Source organism: Monodelphis domestica, chromosome 8 (genome assembly GCF_027887165.1).
Source record: "Monodelphis domestica isolate mMonDom1 chromosome 8, mMonDom1.pri, whole genome shotgun sequence".
Lineage (NCBI taxonomy): Eukaryota > Metazoa > Chordata > Mammalia > Didelphimorphia > Didelphidae > Monodelphis > Monodelphis domestica.
The window spans coordinates 238,725,725-238,742,809 of NC_077234.1; positions in this window are offsets into that span (position 1 = coordinate 238,725,725).

Consider the following 17,085-nt stretch of genomic DNA (forward strand, 5'->3'; position numbering starts at 1 on the left):
TAAAAATGAAACACTGGAGGGGAAGGTAAGATTAGGATTAAAGGAAGAAGTCAAAATAGAGGGGAATGTACAGATGGTGATCATAACTGTGAATGTGAATGGGATGAACTCACCTTTAAAATGGAAGTTGATAGCAGAATGGCTTAAAAAATAAATTCCTACCACATGTCTATAAGAAGCACACTTGAGGCAGATAGATATGCACAGGGTAAGGGTAAGAGGCTGGGGAAAAATCTATTGGGCTGCCACTGAGACAAAGAAGGCAGAAGTGGCAATCATGATCTCAGACAAAGCTAAAGTAAAATAGATTTGATTAAAAGAGATAAGGAATGAAATTGCATCTTGATAAACAATAGGATAAATATTGAAGAAATATCACTATTTAACATATATGCACCAAATGGTATAGCATCCAGATTTTTAAAGGAGAAAACTAAAGGAGCTTAAGGAGGAAATAGATAGTAAAACCATATTAGTGGGTGATCTTGACCTTCCCCTATCAGAACTAGATAAATCAAACCAAAAAATAAATAAGAAAGAAGTAAGGTAAGTGAATGAAATATTGGAAAAATTAGAATTAATAGATATCTGGAGAAAATTGAATAGGGATAAAAAGGAATATAACTTCTTTTCAGCAGCACATGGTACATATTCAAAGTTGACCATGTATGAGGGCATAAAAACATTGCAAATAAATGTAGAAAAGCAGCCTAAGAAAAAATCCCCAGGTCAGATGGATTCAAAAGTGATTTCTATCAAACATTTAAAGAAAAACTAATCCCGATATTATACAAATTATTTGATAAAATAAGCAAAGAGGAAGTCTTACCAAATTCTTTTTATGACACAAATATGGTACTGATTCCAAAGCCAGGCAGACCAAAAACAGAGAAAGAAAACTACAAACCAGTCTCTTTAATGAACATAGATGCAAACATCATAAATAAAATATTAGCAAAAAGACTGCAGCAAGTTATCACAAGCATTATTCACTATGACCAGGTGGGATTTATATCAGGAATGCAAGGATGGTTTAATATTAGGAAAACTATCCGCATAATTGACCATATCAATAATCAAACTAACAGAAATCACACGATTATCTCAATAGATGCAGAAAAAACCTTTGACAAAATACAGCATCCATTCCTATTGAAAATGCTAGAAATTATAGGAATAGAAGGGCCCTTCTTGAAATAATAAACAGTATGTATTTAAGCCATCAGCAAGTATCATCTGCAATGGGGACAAGTTAGAAACCTTCCCAATAAGATCAGGAGTAAAGTAAGGTTGCCCGTTATAACTTCTAGTATTTAATATTGTATTAGAAACACTAGCAGTAGGAATTGGAGAAGAAAAATAAATTGGGATTTATGAATGAATGAATGAATGAAAAATAATAAATGAAAAAAAGGAATTAAAGCAGGCAACAAGGAAATTCTTTGCAATTCATATGATGTTATAGGAAAATCAACTAAAGGGCTGGTGGAAATAATTAACAATTTTAGCAAAGTTGCAGGATACAAAATAAACCCATATAAAACATCAGCATTTCTATATATTTTCAACGAAACTTAGAAGTAGAAGTTAGAAAGAGAAACTACATTTAAAATCACTCTAGACAATAGAAAATATTTAGGAATCTATCTGCCAAGACAAACACAGGAATTATGTGAACACGACTACAAAACATGTTTTACACAATTAAAACTATATCTAAGTAATTGGAAAAGCATTGGTTGCTCATGGGTAGGGTGAGTTAATATAATAAATATGACAACCCTGACCAAATTAATTTACTTATTCAGTGCCATACCTATCAAACCACCAACAAACATTTTTTATAGAATCAGAAAAAATTATAGCAAAGTTCATTTGGAAGAACAAGAGATCAAGAATATCAAGGGAAATAATGGGGAAAAAATGCAAAGGAGAGTGGCTTAGCAGTACCACATCTTAATCTGTACTATAAAGCAGTGGTCATCAAAACAATATGGTACTACCTAAGAGACAGAAGGATAGATCAATGGAATAGACTTGCCGTAAGTGACCTCAGCAAGTTAGTGTTCAATAAACCCAAAGATCCCAGCTTTTGGGACCAGAACAGACTATTTGACAAAAATTGCTGGGAAAATTGGAAAACAGTATGGGAAAAATCAAGTTTAGATCAACATCTCACACCCTATACCAAGATAAATTCAAAATGGGTAAATGACAAATATAAAGAGTGAAATCATAAATAAATTAGGTGAACATAGAATAGTATACCAGTCAGATCTGTGGGAAAGGTAGGAATTTAAGACCAAGCAAGAGATAGAGAACATTACAAAATGTAAATTGAATGATTTTGATTATATCAAATCAAAAAGGTTTTGTATCAACAAAACCAATGCAATCAAAATTAGAGGGAAAACAAAAAAATGGGAAAACATTTATAACAAAATTCTCTGACAAAGGTTTAATTTCTCAAATATATAAGGAACTTAGTTGAATTTTAAAAAAATCAAGCCATTCCCCAATTGACAAGTGGTCAAGGGACATGAATAGGCAGTTTTTACATGATGAAACCAAAACTATCAATAATTACATGAAAAAGTGTTCTAAATCCCTATTGATGAAAGAAATGCAAATAAAAACAATGCTGAGGTACCATCTCACACTTAGCAGATTGGCCAAATTGGCAGCAAAGGGAAATGATAAATGTTGGAGGGGGTGTGGCAAAATTGGGATGTGAATTAATACAACCATTTTGGAAGGCAATTTGGAATTATGCCCAAAGGGCTTTAAAAGATATATCTCTGTTGGGCTTGTACTCCAAAGAGATAATAAAGAAAAATGTACAAAAATATACATAGCCACGTTCTTTGTGGTGGCAAAAATTGGAAAATGTGGGGGGTGTCCATTGATTCAGGAATGTCTGAACAAATTGTGGTATCTGATGGTGATGGGATACTGCTGTGCTGAAAGGAATAATGAACTGGAGGAATTCCATGTGAACTAGAAAGACCTCCAGAACTTGATTTAGAGTGAAAGGAGCCGAACCAGGAGAACATTGTACAAAGAGACTGATACACTATATCACAATCAAATGTAATGGACTTCTCTACTAGCAGCAATGCAATGATCCAGGAAAATTATGATGAACTTATTAGAAAGAATGCTATTCACATCCAAAGAAAGAACTATGGGAGTAGAAATGCAGAAGAAAAACATATGATTGATCATGTGGTTTGATGGGGATATGATTGGGGTTTTGGCTTTAAAAGATCACTCTACTGAAAATATGAATAACATGGAAATAGATTTTGAACAAAGATACATTTATAATCCAGTGGAATTTCTTGTCAGCCCCAGGATGTGGGAGGGAAGAGGGGTGGGAAAAATCATGAATCATGTAACCAAGGAAAAATATTCTAAACAAGGGTGGAGCCAAGATGGAGGAGTAACTAGAAGAGTAGCACCATTTCACCATGAAAATCCTCTCTAAACAAGAGTAAAATACCACCACAAACATGAATAAAGGAGTGAAAGGACAAATAGGAAGATAAAGTGAAACAACCTTCAAAAAAAGAAAAAAACAAAAGGTAGGCAGAGACCATCTGGGAAACTGAGGTGAGAGGGGAACAGAGCTGGCAGGAAGCAGACCAGCTAGTGAAGAGCAAGCCAAGAGCAAATTACAACCCCTGCACCCCCTACTTCTGCTCTCACTGGTTCCAAACTTAAGCCCTACCTAATAGGCAGACCCTGAGATCCTTTTGGGGTAAATAGTGGTCTAAGCCAACTCACACCCTTTGAAATTTCAAACCTGTGGAGAAGTCTGGAGTCCCAGCCCAAGGCAATCTGGGCTGAAGGTGGCCAATCTCAGTTCTCAGGGGGACTGTCCCCAGGATCTTTTTGACCAAAACTTAGGGTGGAGCTCCAGTACAGGGTGATCAAGAGTGTGCTTGATCAAATCAAGAACACCTTGAGACAAAAACGTGAGCCTAAGCTTGGGACTAGAATTTGTTCAGCACCTGACCTGATCAAGTTCAGAATGAGATCAAAAGCTTACACCCACACCTGAGGAATGTCTTTAAGCTAGCAATATCTTCAGGGTCAATTGAATCAGCATGGGGAAGGGACTTTCAGAGCTCTCAAGCCTCAGACCATCTGGTAAAATAGTAATAATCCATAAATAAGCCAAAAATAGCATCAAGAAAGGACTGAAATTTAAAAGGGTACCCCAACTTCCTAGAAAACAGAGCCCACCTATAATTAGATGGAAAATGAGCAAACAACCAAAAAAAGCACTTAACTTTAAAGAACATTTATGGAGACAAAGAGCAATGTGCAAACACAGAAAGGGACAGCAAAAGCAAAGGAAACACAAGTAAAGTCCAAAAGAAAAATACAGAGTGGATACAGAGTATGGAAGACCTCAAAAAAGACTTCAACAAACAATTAAAAGAGGTAGAGGGAAAGTGGGAAGAGAAATGAAAGTGATGCAAGAAGAAAGGAAAGTGATACAAGAAGAAAGGAAAGTTATGAAGAAGAAATGATAGTGATGCAAGAAGAAATGGGCCAACTGAAAAAGGAGAACTAAAAACTGATGGATGAAAACCAGTTCTAAAAAATAAGAATTAACCATCTAGAAACTAATTATTTCATGAGAAATCAAGAAACAATAAAGCAGAACCAAGGGAATGAAAAAACAGGGGAAACATGAAATATCTTATTGAAAAAACAACTGACCTATAAAATAGATCTAGGAGAGACAATCTGAAGATTATTGGACTACCAAAAAGCCATGCTGAAGAAAAAACCTTGGATATCACAGTACAAGAAATTATCAAAGATAACTTCCCAGAGATCTTTGAACAAGAAAATAAAATTGAAATTGAAAGAATTCATAGATCATCTCCAGAAAGATATCTACTGTCTACTGACAACTTTCAGGAATGGAATAGCTAAATTCAAGAGCCATCAAGGCAAGGAAAAAATACTTCAAGCAGCCAGAAAGAAACCATTTAAATACCATGGAGCTACTATCAGGATCACTCAGGATCTAGTAGCTTCTACATTAAAAGATTGTAAGGCATAGAATATGATATTCAGGAAGGCAAGAGATTTCGGTTTGCAAACCATAGTCACCTATGCAGCAAAACTGAGTATACTCTTGCAAGGGGGGAAATGGATATTCAATAAGATAGAAGATTTCCAAGAATTCCTGAGGAAAAATATACACAATTTTTTTTTCTATAAACATCCCATAAAAGAAAAAATAAAAAAATCCATACTCTGTAACAAAGAGAGGGCCAAAAAATTCTGCATGGATTTTCCAGATTGCAGTGGCATTATGCTCCTAACTCTGGCAATATGGATAAAATACTTGTAGAAACATTTTCCCCTAATAACTCAGAGACACATACTTTCCTATTCCACTTCTATCTCTGGGAAGAGTCAGCTCAAACTTAAGCCAATTTATACATGGCATTGGTGCCAACAAGTTCACATCCAAATATGGTATCAGTGTTAGAGGATGAGTCTTCAGCTTAGCTATCCATGGGCTAATTTCCAAAAATCACTTCTTAGTCTTGGGGCTTCAGTTCTGGATGAAAAACCCAGCAGGAACTCAACTGCTAGACTACCAGATCTCAGTTGGCTTACTCTCCTGACTTTTTGAAACTCATAAGGTTTTAGCATCCAATTTCCTTCACTTAAAATGAAAGGTTGGATACTGAATCAAGGAACTGAGACTTATATTCATGGGGCTATATATTGGCATTAGATAAAGAGGGTCCATATCTACCCCTCAAATAGAATTGGCTCTCACCGGACGTTATTGGTCAGCCAAAAAAGTCATGTGAAGAATGAATTAAGAGAGTACAGAGGCCAAGGCTCTGTGGCATAATCAAAAAGGTTCCTCTACACCACATAGTTAACAAATTGGAGCCAGGTGCAGAATGTGTATGGATCCTCCATTCAAAATTTGTCCAAGGAATTTCCATTATGTATCATCAAGATTCTCCAGGAAGCAGGGTCCTCATATTCTTCTATATAGAGACATGCATGAGTGGCATAATATTCATAAGGATTGGACATATTGGCCAGTCCACCTTTCCATTAGCAATGTGGTCACCACTGTAAAATATTTGAGTTAATTATGGATTTTATATGAGTCTTCTACTTTCCAATTTTGCCAAAAAGTAAGTTTTACCTACCTCCCATGACATAATTTTTCTGTAAGTCATCATATTTGACAGAATGTAATTTTAAAGTTTTGTTTTTTACCCAATTTGCTTTTTTGCTGTGTTGGTCTTCTTGTGACAATATAAATGACCAGAATGTTTTCTCCATTTTTTCCCTTGGAGTTTCCTTTCTTCTGATCCCTTTACTTCATTTAATTAATCCTTATAATTACATTTTTGAATGACATTGAATCATTTTGTTCTTTGCATTGGTCTGCTTGTATCATTTTGACTTTTTGATGTTCATTTTCAATTATTGATTTAAAGTATTCAAAATTTTTCAAATCCTTTTTATTTTCTGGATTTTGTTTTCTCTGTCTTGTTTTTTTTTTTGCCCTTAATTGGGTAATATAGTGTTCAGATTTTCTGCTGCTTGTAATGGCTACCTCTTCCTGTCCCCTTTCTTATTTTATTTTTTAAATTGAAAGATATTTTCCAATTACATTTAATAATAATTTTCAACATGTTTTATAAAATTTTAAGATGCAAACCATCTCCCTCTCTCCCTTCCCTCCCCTCACTCAGAGATGGTAAACAATTTGATATGGGGATGGTTAGCTATTTATGTAATCCTCTCACAATTTCTTCCTCTCATTTTCTTAAGCTGATTCTGCCATGATTTGAATTTTACTCTTAGGAGTATTCCTGAAGAGTTTCATTCTTTCTATTTTAGTCTTTACTATAGTAATGATAATATCACACTCAATTAAATGCAGTTTCTGAGTTTTTTATGCCTTCTGTCAAATATTATGGGATGATGTACTCATTTTTTGATGGTTCTAGCAAATGTCAGCTTTTAAAAATTACTCTAAAATGTTAGAGATGTAGCAAAAATGGAATGGGCTCCTTTTCACTGTGGCTTCTCTTTTTGGAGGTTTTTATTTTTTAAACCCTTACCTTCTCCATTAGAATCAATACTGTGTATTGGTTCCAAGGCAGAAGAGTGGTAAGGGCTAGGTAATGGGGGTTAAGTGACTTGCTCAGGGTCACACCGCTGGGAAGTGTCTGAGGCTAGATTTGAACCCAGTACCTCCCATATCTAGACCTGACCCTCAATCCACTAAAATACCCAGCTACATCCTCTCTTTGGAGGTATTTGAGCAAAGGTTGGATCAATGACAAGTTGGATACTTTGTCAAGAGGATTCTTGTTCAAATGGGAATATTTATCTGGGAGAAGAGAGGCTTGGGGTATGAGACATATTTAACCTGGAAAGCAGAAGATTGTATCTGACATGATATATAGGTTATGTAGAGGAAAGATGCAGCAGGGCTCAACAGGGTCTTAGGTTAACTACGCTCAGCTACAGGTCACCCCTCAGCCTGCTACCCATATTTAATCTTATCATTGTGAACTCCAGGGTAGTCTAGGAATGTGCTTTTGTATATTAATCAACCATTTTGTAATTGTAATTGTAATTAATTAACCAAATTAAAACTTATCTCTCTATATAAATTAATCAACTAAGTAGCCCCCTAGTCCATCAAAGGGTATTTAATGAACTAGAATAGCCTCCTTTTCAAACAGTAGTCATGCATACCTCTTTATATAAGAAACTGTTCATTTCCTGGGGCTGAAATAAGGAATAAAATTACTGAACCTACAATAATTGACATAAAAATCAATAATAGGACAAAGAAATAGATGTCATATACTTGAATCCTCATCAGAACTTCAGATGACTTCTCACTTCTGAGAATCAGTTCAGACACTATGTAGTTCATCGAAGATAAAATGTGACCCCTGGCATCCCTCCCATCCCAATAGGCGTAGATATTTTGTGCTTGTTTCCAAGTGACACATGGAAGTTTGAACGGATGACAAGGAGTTCTTTAATTGCCTGCAGAACCTGGAGACTAAATGATCCAAGAATTACTGTTTAACTCAGTGTGCACATCAAGGGAGAAGCTGTCCATCTCTCTCTGTCTCGGTGTGTCTCTGTCTCCATCCTTGTCTCTGCCCCAATATCTCTGTCTCTTGTGCATGGCCAAGAACTATGGTTTACCCTTTTGCCACATTTGTTCCCAGCTACCTGTATGTTAAGTTTGAACCTATTCACCTCATGAACTTTGTGTGATTAAGGGGAGAAGGTGCTCTGGAGTTGAGGGGAATGCTTTCTACCAGCTACTATAGTCTCTCAGGAAATATCATTTTTCTAAAAGTTATAATATAGGGGGAAACTGGGTGGCTAAGTGGATTGAGAGCCAAACCTAGAGACTTGGTCTTGGGTTCGAATATGGTCTCAGACACTTCCTAGTTGTGTGATCCTGGATGAGTCCTAAACTCCCATTGCCCAGTCTTTACCACGCTTCTGCCTTGGAACCAATAGTATTGATTCTAAGACAGAAGGTATGGGTTTAAACAAAAGTTAATGGAGTCAACTGGCTGATTGATCATGGCAAGTAAGGTAGTGGAGACTCAGAAGTGACAATACCAGGAGTATAGCTCCTTTGGCTTTTCCTAATCCTAGAACCTTTAGAGATTAGTCAGCTGCTCCTCTGTTGACTCCAAACCATAAATGCAAGTTCAAGTTGGGGAACAGCCCCTGAAGGAATGGCTACAAGATAGAGCAAAGGCTCTTCACCAGATTTTCATTATCCCAGTCTCAAGATAAAGATTAAATTAGCTTCACAAAGAAAGAAGTCCTCTTTGTCTTCTTTCCTGGTACTGTATTTCAATTGCTTTTTCCAATCATAACAGAAAAAGGACCAACTTCTTCATGTACGACTTCTCATAGAATCACAGTGAAACTATTCAGTTTAAGTTATGCAATAGAAATTACAGTATAAACCATTGAGATACAAAAACCTCTCTTAGTGATATAACAATACCTAGAGCCTTTGAGTGGGAGTCACTATTGGACTGGTATTACAGATAACGAATAAGAGAAAGAGGACAGAGGCAGAGGGACAGAGAAAGAGAATGGGAATCATTCTTCCACAAAGGGATACTAAAATATCAGCAGGCCAAATATTGAACCAGTATCTATTAAGGGCAGTTAGGTGATGCAGTGGATAAAGTTCCGAGTCTAAAGTCAGAAAGACTCATCTCCCTGAGTTCAAATCCAGCCTTAGACATTCACTACTTGTGTTACCCTATGCAAGTCGCTTCACCCAGTTTGCCTCAGTTTCCTCCCCTGTAAAAATGAGCTAGAGAAGGAAAAGGCAAAACACTCCTATTTCTTTGCCAAGAAAACCCTAAATGGGGTCACAAAGAGTCTGAGACAACTGAAATGACTGAACAACAACAAATATCTCACTTAAATGGTTTTTTAATGTATTCCAAACACATGCCATATGATGGATTTAGAGCATATGTTGTATTTTTATTTTCCTCTCCAACTTTGCAAATGTGCTGTCCAAACCCTGAAGAGAAGTGATGCTGCTGTTTCTAGATTCATAAAGCCTTTCTATGATAGCCCCCAGAGCCCCTCAGTTAAAGGAGTCCTCGTAAAACTGGTAACCATATCTAAGGATCTCCAATCCTTGAGTCAAGTTTCAAAGGGCCTCCTGGAGTATTTTCATTTGACAGCAGTGATGACAGGGTCTATTAGCTTAAACCGCGGTAGTTTGCTGAATATCCTTCTTCACCATGGGCTTAGGAGTAGATCTCCATGACGCAGATGTTAGGAAAAGGGAAAATCGGAGCCCAAATGCCACGGTCTGAGCCTCACACAGCATGGTCTTTGTGGAATCATCTATGAAGTGGACCAGCTCCTTTCACAAACTCCCCTATGACTTTGCCAGGCTTCTCCAGAGCCCCCTTTTCATTAGCATAGCTGTGGCTGAGCAGCCACATGGCAAAGATTAGGATTTCCATGACATCATCAATTCTGAAAAACATTCTAGTATTTCAGAAAATATATGTATTCTCTTTTGGGATTAAGAACAAACCTATGAGTGCCATCTTAAACATACACAGGATGGCCCCCTCTAAGCTACCCCGTCCCTCCTCCCACCCAAATCCAGACCTTCTTTGTTCCTTTCCTTAAATTAATTCAAGAAGGAGAGGCAGAAATTGAGGCCAGTGGGCATAGGCAGCTGTCATAATAGTAGCTGATAGTCTATGTCATACATGAGGGATATGGAACCAAAGACATCCGAGTTGCCTTAGGGAAATATTGCTAGATGAAGAGGGGGATAGGGACAGAACCTGTGTTTCATTGGGGTATGGAGCTCTCTTTACTAGAGCAGGTCAGCACCCTTTCTGCAATTAGCAAAGATTCTCAACTTTGAGGGTTTCTTGGGCCCTTTGGTAAGTCTGTGGAAGCCCAGGGACACCAGCTCAGAACAAAGTTTTTAAAAACAAAATCAAATAAACAGGATTCCAAAGGAAATTGATTGTGTTGGAATATAGTTATCAAAATATTTTTAAAACAAGTTTATGGACCCCAAGTTTCTGTATTGGAGAGTTTCTCCAAGTATTGAGAGGCAAATGACTTCCTCAAAGCACACAGTGTGTATGAATCAGAGTAGAACTGGAATTCAGGCTTTAAGATTCTTGATCTATCGATAGCCACTGCATCCTAATGCCTCTCTAGTAGGTACTTTGTTTCCTTGTATTATATTCCTTGTATTATTTGTTTCCCAATTTTGAAAAATAGATGTGGAGGAGTGTTTACTCCTCCATTCACTAAAGCCCTCTTCTGGTGCTTCTTTTATAGCATGGAGGAGACTTTGGGTTCTAAAAGGCTGTGCCAACATAGTATAATTTCTGGCAGAATCGAGAATCATTGGGAGCACAGATCTTAATGGACTGCTTACTAAAGGCTAGCCTGACTGAGTTGACTTGGTTACTAACTGCTGATTTAAATATATATGTGTATATATATATATATATATATTTACATAAATATAATACATAATAAATGAAATAATGACATATAAAAAGGTGATGAAATCACAAGTTATTTGAAGGATTTTCTCCACTAATGAATTGCTATGATGGTGGAAAGAAGTAAGAATGACAGGATATGCCCTGAAGGCTAAGAGTAGCCAAAGAATCAAGGATGAACAAAAAGAGGGAGAGGGGAAATCTGTCAAGAATGGAGAAAATCATATAATTAAATTTGGTTTTTATAAGGTCTGTAGGTTAAAAGCATTCAGGCCAACCAAGTCTCTACTGAGTCTGGCCAGCTAATGTTTGGTATGATCTGTAACCAGTAAAGGAAAAGATTCCTAGACTTGGAGTCAGAAAATTTAAGTTCTAGTCAGGAGACCTTGGGTAAGTCACTGAAATCTCTATGATCCTTCCTTTTCTCATTTCTAAAATAAAAGGATTGGACCAGTTGACCTCTAAAGTTCCTGAATCTATGAGATTGTCTTCTCTCCCCCCTCCTTCTGTTTGCACTTCCTACCCCATACTCCTTTCAACTACATATGCACAACACCCATCACTTAAGAAACTGCTGTTTTCTCCTCCTGGGGGCAAAAATAATAACTACTTTAAACAATCAACACCAACACCAACAAATAAAAAAAAAAACTCTGTTGTGAGGGTGTTCAACCATGATTAACACAAGAAAATACTATGAGCTGGTTCCTGAGTCAGGGACAGGTTTCCTTCTCTCCTCCACTCCAAGCTCCTCTACAAATGTCACTGCACCCTGACTCAATTCCTGTTGATTGGCCATCAGACATTCCTGCTAATAACAAGTGTTCTTGCCTTGATGGTACACCAAGGAATTTGCAGGGGTATAATTTATTTGTCTTGTTTTTCCTCCTAATGTTGCTATGGTTATGCATCATACTTGCATCCTGGACTTACGTTGCTTTAACCCCAAACTGTCTAGACAGTAGGGCCTAGAGAAATTGGAAAAGGGCTTGAAGAGTGAAGTTCAGTCCTGATTTTTCTATGCTTGGGTGCTGGGTTTTACTAGGGCAATCACAAAGCAGGTCTAGTTTCCAGGATCTGGACTTAATTCTTCTTTACATTATGATCCATGGATATTTTTTCAGATGTTGGGCTGGAAGCCAAAGCCTTTGAGACTGCAGGATAGTTCTTATATGGGCAAAATGATTCATGAAGTAAGAAAAAACATCATTATTCTAATTTGATGGTGATTTCAGTACTATCTACAGAAAATTAAGGGAGAGTGCATATTTCCTAAACTATCAGACACTGGGGCTCTTGGTTGCATATATAGAAGAGCACTGGAAATATCCCCACTGTATTCTTTGTTCTTTCAAGATAAAAGCAACATGATTTTTTTCCAACTCATTTTGGGAATAATAACACTAATGATAACATAATAATAATAATAAAATACCTTACATTTTTACAGTCTATTACACCTTTCAAAGTGGTTTCACATCCATCAACTAATTCAGAGGTGGAAGTACTCACCCCTTTTTGCCAGTAATGGACAGAAAGCTAGGTCTCCATTGGGGAATGACTGAACAAGTTGTACTATCTGAACGCAGTGGAATATTATGGTTCTGTGAAAAATTGTATAAATGTAAGATGCTACATCCTTATGTAAAATGTAAGGTCCATGTAAGAAAGAAAGAAAGAAAGAAAGAAAGAAAGAAAGAAAGAAAGAAAGAAAGAAAGAAAGAGAAGGAAGGAAGGAAGGAAGGAAGGAAGGAAGGAAAAAAGAAAGAAAGAAAGAAAGAAAGAAAGAAAGAAAGAAAGAAAGAAAGAAAGAAAGAAAGAAAGAAAGAAAGAAAGAAAGAAAGAAAGAAAGAAAGAAAGAAAGAAAGAAAGAAAGAAAGGAAGGAAGGAAGGAAGGAAGGAAGGAAGGAAGGAAGGAAGGAAGGAAGGAAGGAAGGAAGGAAGGAAAGAAAAAGCATTAAGTGCTTACCTTGTATGAGGCACTGCTAAGCACTTTACAAATATGATTTCCTTTGATCTTCCCAAAACCCTGGAAGATAGGTGCTATTATTATCCCCATTTTATAGATAAGAAAACTGAGGCAAATAGAAGTAAAGTGACTTACCCAGAGTCACAAAGCTAGTAAGTGTCTGAGAATGAATTTAAACTCAGGTCTTTCTTATTCCAGGCATGTTATTAGTTACTATTGTCCAAGAGGCAAAATAACTTGCCCCAAGATTCACATCTAGGTAGTGGCAGAGTCATGATGAGAATCCATCCCTCTTGACTTTTAGGACTCTCTGTTTCTCCATACCACTTTACTAGGTCAGAATAATTGGGAAAAGGAACAAGAGGCTTCTCCCAGTAGCCTCCTAATTGGTATCCCCATTTTCAAGTCTCTTCCCTCTCTACCCAAATGCCAAAATGGTAGTCTTAAAGTACAACCTGACCACATCACTCCTTTGTTCCAGAAAGGTTTCTATTGCCTATAAGATGGAAAGAGAGAAACATTTATTAAGCTCCTACTATGTACCGGACAAATATCTCACTTAATCTTACAACAATCCTGAGAGGTACATGCTGTTTTTAGCCCCATTTTAGAGATAAAAAACAACTGAAATAAACTGGAGTCAAATGACTTGCCCAGGGTGTCCCTGCTAGTGAGTGACTGAGGTCATATTTAAACTCAGGTCTTCCTAACTTCAGGACGGACACTCCATCCATAGCTGCCTCAAATAATACTCATGTATACAAGTATCTTTGAACCTCATAACAATTCATTGCAGCAGTAATTATAGGCATTATCCCCAGACATCTTGGCATGGTAGACAGAGATAACCTCAGAGGCTGTAAGGAAAATCTAGGTACAAACTTTGTCCCTGACGTATCTTGGCTGTGTGACGTGGACACAACCTCTCCCAGACTCCACACTTTCTAAGACTCCAAAAGGTATTGATCTGTGTTGTTAGAGTTATTCCCCAAAGAGAATTCCTTTAGCAGTGAAATCCCAGTTTCAATCCCCCCAAATCAAGTCTGTGAGGCAAGGATTACTGGCATCATTTCCATTTCCAGAGAATTAAATGACCTGCCCAGAGTCATACAACTAGAGTGAAAGGCATGATATGAAGCCAAGTTTCTTCTCATTCCAAGACTAGCCTTCTTCAAATCACATTACATTCTACTCTCTCCAAGTAGGTTGTCTGACATCCTTTGTCTTTCTCCTGATGCCTTAGATTGCTGTTCAATGCCCAAAGATTGCTCTCACTCTGTCCTCTGTATTATCTCTACTTCCCAATTCTTAATAAAACAACCTGTCTTGTTTATCTTGACTTCAGTCTTTGCCAGGGTTTTTTCACCCCTTTTCTCAAGTACCAAAAGTTATATATCTTATAACACACAGTAAAATTGGTGGGTTTTATTTTTGTGTCTGAGCGATTATTTTCCTGGCTTGCCCTCTCAACTTTTCCTTTTTTCATGTGTAAAAGTATTTTGGATTGGTACACTCTACAGAAAAAGAAGGTATTTTCTGAGAAAAAAATCAATAAAAACTGGAAGAGGATGTTTCCAAAATAGAAAAGGAGGGACTTCAAATTAGGAGTCAGAAAGGATGGGTCTGGGAGTTAGTCTTAATCATTCTGCAATTCAAATAGATCCTCCATCTGAAAAACAGAGATGACAACTCTTTCTCCGAATGTACACCTCAAAGAGAAATTGCCAAAGGGAAATGTGGTGTGTATTTGTGATTTGTGTACTCTGAAAATGAAGGCTATCTATGAATTCAAGCTTTTATAGCTTATAATCTTAAATGTCATCGGCAAAGGCTTTGAAGTTTCTTGAATAGAAGATTTAGCAATTTGATCCACAAAACATTCCTTTTCCCTCTGCCCTGTTCTCTGCTTTAAAATGGAGTTATGATCTTGCCAGTAGATAGCACTTGTGAAAACACTGACTGCTGGGGAAGGACTGCCAAAACTTGCCCTACTGTGTTCAGCAACAGGAGGTTCTAAAACTGAATTACTCTCTTAATTCAAAAATTCTACTAAAGCGATGGGACATTTGGGGGCTCTATTATATCTATTAAACAAGTGTTTGGGGACCACCAACTCAGGAACTACCATGGCAACCAGGCAGGGCGCTGAACAGATGGGAGCACAGGAGGTGAACATCCAGGCTAAGATAACGTACGAAGTGCTTAATGCTGTAGGGAAGGCAACCAGCTGCCCTCAGTACTTCCTGGTTGGTCATGCTCAAGACTTGAGAGCTCGGGTTCTCTACTACAATAAACCCAAAAGACAGCATCAGAGTTTTTAGAGAGTGAACCAGAAGATGCCTTCACTCAGCTGGACTTCCCAAACCCTTGTGCAGGGTTACAGCAATATGTCAGATGTCCTGCATGACTTTGCATTCAGAACCTTTGCCAAAGCATCAAGAATAGGAGCAACAGGGAAGCCAGTCACATAGAACTGCTCTGGAGTCAGCTAATTCTCAATCATCTCTAGGACAGGGATACTCAAGTTCCTAAGCTTAGTTTTCTCAGCAGTTCTAACCTTCTCTCATGAGAGCTGCTCCCAAGTAGAGAAATCCAGGGCTTTGGATTTGGTCTCTTCATTTCTTCCAGCTCAGCGTATTGGAGGATCTATTAATTCCAGGGCAAGTAAATGGAAGCGAGGGAGAAGTAAGAGACTTGGGGAAAATAGCAACCTGGAAAAATCAAGACTCATCAGTACAAATAAAGAAGAAGAAGCTATGCAAAGGCACACACTACTGCATATTTGTGGCAGTTTGTGCACACATGAGTAACATATTCACATGCACCTTTCTATTAGTATTGTGCAAACACACACATGTCAAGTGTGTGGTCACACATGCACTTGATACATATGTAGTACCTGTGTTGTATTTGATATTCACATGTCATAGAAATTGTGTATATATCATGTGATCATAACATGCGGATACACATTAATACACAAACATGTATTGTGCCTCATGTAAGTATATACAATATATGTATTATGCACACACATACACACATGCATGTGAATATATTATCGAGAGGTCTGTTATATATAAACCATGTTATATAGTATACCCATGAGCGAGCCCCCACACAGATGTATATCAGTGTACTTATACACATATACATGTATGTGTAAATATACATGTGCACACAGAAATATACACATCCCTACATATGCCCAATGCACAGATACCACATGCACACACACACACACACACACATAGGACATATATATTCTATACTTTCATTTTATATAATACAATTAATGTGATAATAGTACGTGCATTGAGTGGATGCATGCATATGTGCATGCATATAAAGGTATATATAGGCATGTATACACATCTATACTCACACACATGCAACACATATACATGTATTATGTGTTGTATAAAAGTATGTGTGTATATATGTAGGTATGCATGTATCTATCTGCCAATCTATCAATTAGTGTTTGTATATATATAAAAATATATATATGTCTGTCCATCCATCCATCCATCCATCCATCCATCCATCTATCTATCTCTAGCTATCTATGCATCGATCTCTTTCACTTTCTCTCTCTCTTTTTCTCTCTCTTCATCTATCTATCTGTTTCTGTCTGTGTCTATCCATCCATCCATCCATCCATTTAGCTATCCATCTACCTATCATCCATTCATCTGTCTGTCTGTCTATCTCTAGCTCTCTATGCATCAATCTTTCTCTCTCTTTCTCTCTCTCTCTCCATCTATCTGTCTGTCTCCTGTCCATCTGTCTGCCTTTCTCTATCCATCCATCCATTTAGTTAGCTATCCAAGTCATAGGATCACAGATTTAAAGCTGGAAGGATCCTCAGTGGCCAACTACTCAAACCTTCTCATTTTACGAATAACAAGCAGGTCTAGGGAGATTTAGTAGCTCACCTGAGGCCACAAAGATAGTAAATTTCCAAGTGAGAATTGAAACCAGATCCTCTTTTTCCAAAGTCAGTACTTATTATACTGTATCATGACATTCCAATAAACATTTATTAAGAAATCT